This window comes from Zonotrichia albicollis, chromosome W (assembly GCF_047830755.1).
Source record: "Zonotrichia albicollis isolate bZonAlb1 chromosome W, bZonAlb1.hap1, whole genome shotgun sequence".
Lineage (NCBI taxonomy): Eukaryota > Metazoa > Chordata > Aves > Passeriformes > Passerellidae > Zonotrichia > Zonotrichia albicollis.
Genome location: NC_133859.1, coordinates 16,758,738 through 16,767,348, shown reverse-complemented (window position 1 = coordinate 16,767,348; position 8,611 = coordinate 16,758,738). Strand labels below are relative to the sequence as shown.

At 45.2% G+C, this 8,611-nt stretch overlaps 1 long non-coding RNA gene across 1 annotated transcript; it reads right to left on the bottom strand.

Annotated features, from left to right (window-relative positions):
- Window positions 1-657: 657 nt before the first annotated feature.
- LOC141726870 (uncharacterized) lies at window positions 658-7,684 on the bottom strand. The gene is made up of 3 exons (XR_012577828.1): window positions 6,390-7,684; window positions 4,234-4,298; window positions 658-1,418 (listed from the first exon to the last, which is right to left on the bottom strand). It is a non-coding gene; the product is annotated as an uncharacterized LOC141726870 (long non-coding RNA).
- Between the last annotated feature and the right edge of the window lie 927 nt (window positions 7,685-8,611).

Sequence of the window (8,611 nt, the reverse complement as noted above, 5' to 3'; positions counted from 1 at the left end):
TGCATTTAGAAGAGAGATAAAAAGAAGTCTGAAATCTTCAGGGGCACGCATGCCCTTTTGAAGAGTCTTGCGTCCGGCGCGCATCGTAATAAAGCATACCGAGCTTTACAACTTTTACAAGTTGTGAAGTTTCTTCTTTTCTCCGCAAAACAGTCACGGAGACTCCCAGCACTGAAAACTTTTTCCCTTATTAGGTACTTTGTAGTAATTTTTTTTTATGGTTTAATAAACCTTTAACATTTTAAAAGTGGGCAGTCGTTTCTCACACATCCCACAAGCTCCTGACTGCTGTCTTGTCTCTTGGTTTGCCAGTTTTCATGGTGGGTCTTTACTTGAGCTTTGCAATAGACACATGGCTTTCATACCCCTTCTTTCTCAGGCTAAATCCTAAACGTAGTGTCCATCCAATGCCTACTGCACACAGCAGAAGTTGGAGTTTGACTTACCTTGGGATTCTGCCCCTAAAAGCTTAAAGTTCTTAGATTTCAGTAGAAATCAAAAAACCACAGTTTTTACATGATTAAAACCAGAACTCACTGCACAGATGCCACAGATTTTGGACAGGACACAAATGTGAACCTCTGCGCCAAACTCCAAAGCAAATCCTAGTTTCAGTAAATGTGCATTTTAATCACAGCAGTGTTATCAGGTCAGGTTGACCATAACTCCATAACTTTGATATGTTTTTTCCTCTTCATGCCCAGGGAAGTGTGCTGAGCTCAATGCAACCCAAGCACCACCCTGCCCTATCCCCATGCACATGTGTGCTCCTGCTTGACATTGTTTTGCTTACTAATGTGATTAGCTAAGGGATCGGAACAAAACAATTATTTATTTAGAGATAAGCTTATTTATTACATGGATGATATGCAAATAACAGACATAATGTACATGGATAATAAGTAGATAATAGAAATAAGCATAGAAAGGCAATGCATAAAATCATTATTACTGTGGTGGTTGGACCGGAAATGGGATTTCTGGGATGTTGTGGTCACTACCATCAGGCCAATGGATGCTTAGATTGTAGGACCGCCTCTGAGAAAAACACAGGGGTTAAAACCCAGAGCTGCGCCCGCCCGGAGCCTCTTGGCACTTCCTTCGGGAAAGGCTTTGTATCTCTCCCCCTGTCCCAGCTGCCGGCTGGGCGTGGGGAGGGGAAAAGCCACGCGGCCATAAGGTAGGCCCAGCCCAAGGATGGAAGGGGGGAAGAGACCAAGAGACATCAGGCAGCCAGCCCAGGGAAGAGAGAGAGAGAGAGCCAGCGTCTGAATTCGATAGCGGCGCTGGCCAAGGAGGAGAAGGGGGAAAGTGCGAGGGCAGCGTGGGAGTTCCGGAGCTCTGGGACAGGCAGAGACTGAAATTTTTAACCTTTTTCCTGCATGATTGAGACCTTGCAAATGCTGATCCTCCTGGAGCTGAAAAAGAAGAGAGATAAGAGATGAGATAACAAGGACTAGGCCCGAGGGAAGTGGAGAAGACTGGCTGAGTGGGAGGAGAGATGATGGAGTGGCCTTCTGGCTGGACTTTTCTTGTGTGGCCATAGACTGAACCAGTTTTTTTTTCCTGTGACACAGAGACTGCATTTAGGGGAGGCAGTGCCTCAGAACCAGGAGGGTTCCGTGTGAGTACCCCTCGGCCCCAGGGGGTTAAAATGGGGGGGGACAGATGTCCCGAAGGAGAGACTGTGCCGTTTTGGAAGGAGACAAGGCATCCTTGAAAGACAATCCTAGAAGCAGCTCTGGTCCATGCACAGTGGTGAGAGCACTGGGCATGGAAGGAAAGGTGTCACAATGGCAAAAGGACTTTCTGGGCAGTGCTGAGTGGCATGGAAGCACACAAGGTTTCAACGTGTTTCCAGGGGAAGCCTATGGTGCAAGAAGGACTCCTCTTCTCTTCATGAACTGAGGACTGAGTATTCTAAAGGGTGGTGCCGGACTGAGAGTTGGTGATTTCGGGGGAATGTATTGCATTGGGAAATTTGGTTGGGGGGAGGAGGAAAGTGTTTTTGTAAGGTTTTTTTTCATTTTTTTCCCTTATGGTTTTTTCCCTTTCTTTCTTCTTTTCTTGTAATTTAGTTAATAAAGTTTTCTTTATTTCTAAGTAGGAGCCTGCTTTGCTTATTCCTGGTCACATCTCACAGCGGACACTGGGGAGAGGGTATTCTCATGGGGGCACTGGCTCTGTGCCAGGCCTAAACCATGACAATTACAGATTGCAGCTAGTGATTAAGAAAAGATTAATCTCCAATTACCCTAATATGTTACTGTGTCTTGGTTTGAAAGACAGGTGTCCGCCAAGGAAGGCAGAAACCTCCCTTGGAATGAAAAATGTGACTCCCTTCCCTCCAAATTATTATAACTTTGAAATTAAAGGGGTTTCAGACAAAGATATGGGAAAAGGAATAACAGTTCTTTATTAGTATAAATATGCATAACATGGCAAACAAGCAACAATGATGGCAGCAACAACAAACAAAACCAGAAACCCAACAACAACCTTCTCTCAGCTGTCAAGCACCTTCCCCTTTGGTGTAGTTATGGTGACAGCCAGCAGGGGCACTGTTGGCTCCTGGCCGGGTAGGGCAGGTGCAATATTTCCCCCGCAGCTGCAGGGGGCACTGTGGCATGAGCTCAGCCACCCCTCTCCACACGGTAATGATGGGTGCACCAGTGGGAGACTTTCCTTTGGAAGTGTGTGTGAAGTACCTGATTTCAGTGACATTTAGAAAACTGAATGGACTGTAGCAAGAAACCTTGGAGCAGCAGCTGGAACGGCAGAGGTGGACACACCCCGGGGTGGCAAACAAAATGTCACAGAAAACTCTGCAGACATATCAGGAGCCACAGGGTTTGGGCAGACACGGGGTGTTGAGTTATAGTGTAGCAAAAAACCTGAAGCAGCAGCAGAAAACAACCAGGCTGGGCAGCAGCAGCCGGGCTTGTCCACAGCAGTTGCCACATGCAGCTGGGGAGATGCACCCTCTGGGAAGGGAGAGGGGTTTGGGGTCACAGGTTTTTCCCCTGAGGCACCTAAGTCGATGGCGAGGGTCCTTCCCAGTGAAATCGGGTGTTACTAAGGTCCCAGTGATGCCATGATGATTTTTTGCCTTTTTATATACCTTTTATGTATTATTAGCATACATAAACAAAATTTTTTAGCCTGATAGCTTAGCTTAGTCACAGTATTCTGCTAGGCAAGAAGACCAAACATCCTAAAGGCCTCACAGTTTGCTATCTTGAGAAATCAAGGCTATCTTGAGAAACCAAGGCTCTCTCTGGAACATATTTTGTAAACTAAGTTCAAGCCCCATCTGGGGGGAATACTTTGGAATAGGGAGATGTCACACAATTGTTTTAAGCTTCTCATTAGAGAATCTTTTTCAGATATGCTAATTTACAAGATCTATAAAATTGTATGCAATGTCATCCTGAGTATGTGCATTTCAGTGTATTCCACCTTGATGAATTGTTGCACCATAAGGATCCTTATTAATAATAACTAGGTAAAAACCCTTTTATCACTTAACTCAGTCTGGCTCTTAATTCTAGGACCAGGAAAAAGGCATCACCAGTTCACTGGAAGCTCTTATGAGCAGAGGCTCATCCACGGTAAAGAAGAAGCAGTGCTGGGCTGGACTCCGTGGTGACAGCAAATTCTCCCCTAGTAGTAGCAGCTCGACCATTCCCTTCCAATCCCAAGAGGGAAAGAGAGAGGAGTTGAGCCCAGGCCCTCACACCTGTACCCCCCCCCCCACTTCTCTGATTTGGCCACTTCTTTTCTCTTAAGTACCGCTCCTTATTGTCTCTTAACAACAAATGGGACAAAACTCCTTAAGAAAAAGAAAAAAAAAAAAAAGGAAAAATCCTAACCTCTAACATGCTGTCATCCTGGGCCTGTGCTTCATCTGGGGAGCCCCATTGCAGAGAAGGCCTGGAGAAACCCTGTTGGTAACTGGAAAATTCTATACAGCATGCCAGCTCATAGGTGAGGTCCACGACCTTGCTGTAATTTGGTCTCACTTTTATATTGTTACTTTTATAGGGGTACATGACTGGATGTTTCTTTTGGAACTTTGTGGTCTGGCACCCCTGTCTGCTGGCCGGGCGCTTGGGTATGTCTGAACATGTAGCCCCTATTTTCCTAAAATTGCATATGTTGTTTTGAAAAGATACATATGTTTGAAAGTTCACACAGTGGTCAACTTTGGTTCAGACTGCACATAGGGCCTACCCTGTCAGCCATGCTGCTTCCTCTCCTTGTGCCAAAGGGTGGTCTTCATGTCCACTTTGGAGGTCCTGCCAAAAAAACAGATCTTGACTGGGTTTTGAGTTCAATCCTGGATGCCACCAAGGAGGAAACTGTTGCACAGGGATAGGACATGGGGTAATGGTTTTAAATGGAAGGAGGATTGATTTGGATTAGATGAAAGGAATAAGATTTTTACAATGAGCATGGTAAAACCCTGGCACAGGTTGCCCAGAGAGGTGATGGATGCCTGTACTGGGTTTGCATGGCCTGGTTTTTGATAGCAGGGAGGCTACAGGGATGGCTTCTGTGAGAAGCTGCTGGAAGCTTTTTTCACATCCAGCAGAGTCAATCCCTGGTGGCTACTAAGATGGATGTGTCACTGGCCAAGGCTGGGCCAATTAGAAATGGTAGTAACACCTCTGTGATAACTGATTTAAGAAGAAAGAAAAAAAAGTTGTGCAGCTGTAATTGCAGACAGAGAAGACGGGGGTGAGAGCATGTGTGAAGAACAACTATGCAAGATACCAAGGTCAGGGAAGGAGGGGGAGGAGCTGCTCCAGGCACAGGAGACGAGATTCCTCTGCAGCCCATGGTGAAGACCATGGTGAAGCAGGCTGTGATAGATGAGCAATGTGATGATTGACTCTCACAATTAACAGACAAATATAATGTATATAGGTTAAGAAAAGTTTTATAGATTTATATTTATGTTTTACCCCCTGCGTTGTTATCAATGGACAGCTGGGGTTGGGATATTTGGGACGGTTGGCTTGTCACTATGTGACATCTGACCTCCAAACAAGATCTGAGGAAGTAAACTCCACTACTGTACAGTGAAGGAGTCAATAGACATAATTTTGGGAGGGCTAAAGGGCTAAAAGGCAAAATCTCCATTGTGTGGGTGAGCAAATGGTGGGGAAAATCCTTTGCTTCTGGCGCTGTAACATTTTCTCTATTCAGTCTTCTGTTGTATTTTTGATAGGGTTTAATAAATCTTTCTAAATTTATGAAAATTGAGTGGCTGTTTTTCAGAAGGCTGTCCACCTGCAGCCCAAGGAGATCCACAAGGGGTGCAGAGATCCAATTGAAGCCCATGGAGGAGTCCCATGCCAGAGCAGGTGGATGCCTAGAATAGGCTGCGAGTCTGGGGGAGATCCATGAAGAGAGGGGCCTTGTTCCCATGCTGGAGCAGTCTGTCCTTGAAGGACTGCAACATGTGGAAGAGTGACCCACACTGCAACAGCTGGATGGGTACTGTTGCCCGTGGGATGGATTGATGGACTCATGTTGAAGCAGTGTGCAGAGAGCTGTTGCTCATGAGATAGACTCATATCAGTGATGGTAAGACGGGGAAATCCGAGCTTGGATCAGAAGCCAATTTTATTGAGAATACAAGGTGTTTATATATGATTTTACTGCTATGGCACTTATATATGTTTCTATTTTTGGTAACAATTTCCCATTGGTTATACATTCTTCATGACATCACATCATCTGGTAATATTACCTGTTGGGGAGGATGAAACAAGAAAGCCTTATAAATATGACTGCCTGGCAAAAGATTTAGAGAAAATAGAAACTATAAGCGAGATAGAAATGAAAGCAAGCTTTGAGATCCCTTAGTTGCTGAACAAAGGGAAAACAATGATGTGACCAGCTGAATGTAATCCCCCCTGGAGGAAACAATGCCCTCTGCAAGCAGGCAGGCCTAAGAGTCAGAGCAGACCCTGCAGCTTGGCAGATGGGGCCCAAAGAGTAAGATTTAGGGTTTAAAATGTAAACATAGTATGGTGAGACAGAGTAGAGATCCATTCTGAATTAGGTGAAGTGTCTAGCAGAGATGAAAAGTCTGTGAGGCCAAAGCTGAAGGAAAAACTCGCATGCCGAGACAGCAAGGAGACGGAGAAAGAAAAACAGAAAAGACCACGAGGTCAATTTGCCCCCCGACCTAGGAATTCCTTTGATAAAGAAGAACTGGCAATAAATGTCACGCAGAATGAATATGTATGAACCTATTGTGAAACTGTATGCATATGCATTTGGAAGGGGGATAAAAGGAGGCCTGAGATCTTCAGGGGTACGCATGCCTTTTGAGGAGAATTTTCTCCGTATGCGTACGGCGCCGTAAATAAACATACCGAGCTTTACAACTTTTATGAAGTTATGAGGTTTCTTCTTTTCTCCGGAAAACATTATGGCGAGCCAGCCAGTAGTTCTCTGTCCCTGCAGGGGCAGGGGGGATAGACAGACCTCCAAGGCGCACCCTAGGATTTTTTTTCCTGGTGGGGCTCCGCTTGTCTCAGCTTGACACCTGCGAGGACAGACAACGACCTGCTGGCCTGCGGAGGAAGATATGGTATGTACTGAGGGGCCCCCGGGGGAGGGAAAGGAGAGCAAGGGAGTAAACCACCCAGAGACGTCTGGGTTCAGCTGATAGAGCAGCTGTATTAGAGACGGGGTTCATCGTTCTGATAGAGCGGAACCACTAGTGGCTCTAAGGGTGAGCTGGGTGAACCCGTGTATGTGTGTATTGGGGATTCGTAGTTCTGATAGAGCAGAACTGGTGAGCCTGTGTGTGTTTTGTTTGTGTGTGTGTGTGATGTCCGGACACTGGGTTGCTGTATGGTTAATGTGTGCATTGTGTGGTCAGTGCACTGTGTTTTTAATCGTGCAAGTGATAAGTGTATGGTGTATAAAAAAGAGTAAATCTACAGTACCCTACAGTGCGGGGGGGTCAGTACTCCCCGTGTTTGAAGCAGCCGAGTGAGGCCAGAGGCGCCGGCTGCAGCAGGCTGTGGGGGCAGGGAGAGAAGTGCCCCGCGGAGAAGCGAGTGGAGGAACGTCAGTGATGGTATTTATCGTGTTTGAATGTAGTGATTTGTGTAGATTTGGTACATTTTAACCGAGAGTATATGCTCAGAGAGTTCCTTTGCCTTGGATGTTTGGACTTGATCTCTAGACTGTGCGCTGTTATTTTGATGGTGTCCAGGAAAATTGATGTGAGTAAATGCCGAATTATGGTATGCTGTGTTGTGTTGAGAAAAGTGAGCACTTTGAGAAATATGCTCCTTTCCCAGTGATTTTGTGTGGTGATTTTCTTCCTCTGCATTGTGGTAATTTGATTCTCAGATTGTATAGTAGTGTTTGTGGAGATTTTAAGATTTTGTTGCAACAAGAGTAGCATTTTACATAGGAGAACTATAGTACGGTGATTTATGCTTAACTACGATAAAGCGAGTTAAAGGAATTTCAAGAATTCTCTCCCTCACAGCAATTCAAGCCTTGGCTCTAGTGAATTTGAAATAAGGGAGAGGGGGTGCATGTGTCTGTGTCTGCGGGCATATCAGAGTTTCGGCTGTGACTAGCACAGCCTTTTTGCAAAGCAGTAAAAGAAGCGTAAGTAGACACAGTGCTTAATTAGATTGTGCAAGAAGAGAACTAGAAAAGACTGATATTTTGTAAAACAGAGTTTATATAGAAGAGATGAATGAGATGAATTAGTTAATGAGACTTATGAGATTTATGAGACTTCAGCTGGTACTGCAGTAAGTCTGGACTGGAAACAATCTGCTGTAGGGATTTTAAGTTCTCTGTAACAAACAGGATAGCCTGCCTTTGTGGGCAATTTCGGGGAGCCTTTGGTATATCAAAAGGCTAGCATGCTGTGTGAGGTGACAGTGGCTGTCCCCTGGGCACAGGGACAGCTCTGGCTGCCCCGTCTCCCCAGGGAACACGGGAATGGCCTGTGGGCAAAAGCTGGATGTACAGGTATTATTGCAGTGCGGTGTTTATGAGAAACACTAGTACTGCTGTTCTGCAGTTCTAATAAGAGTCAGGGCACATGCCCTGAGTGTAAATTAGAGGTTTCTGGTCAAGCGGATTCAGAACCTAAGGTCTTAGAGCTTGTTTGTGGGAATCACATCTGATACCTGCCACCTGGAGCTGTGTGTATAGGAGGAAAACTGAGAAACTACTGTGAAGGTCTGTAAAAAGGTTTGAGTGGAAGTGAGATAGGGCAAGGAGAAAGAGATAATGAGAATTGATCAGAGCAAACAGGTTCCTAAATTAGCCCCTTTTGGGAGGGGCTCACTGGGAGGAGGTTGCCAGTAAGAGCAGCTCAGAAAATAAAGATTTATAATATTTCATTGCTGTTAGTACTGTTTTATAATAGGAAGATAAATGGGATAGAGTTTTTGTATGCTGAAATGTCTTTTGTTTTAAGAAATCACCCAGAATGACAAAGAGACTGTGAGATCAGACCGCCCTCTGGTCTTGGCCCTTGAAAAGGAAAACAAGGCAAAGAGAAAGCAAATCAAACATGTTGTTCAGCATGCAGCATAAGATAGCAACATATGAAATC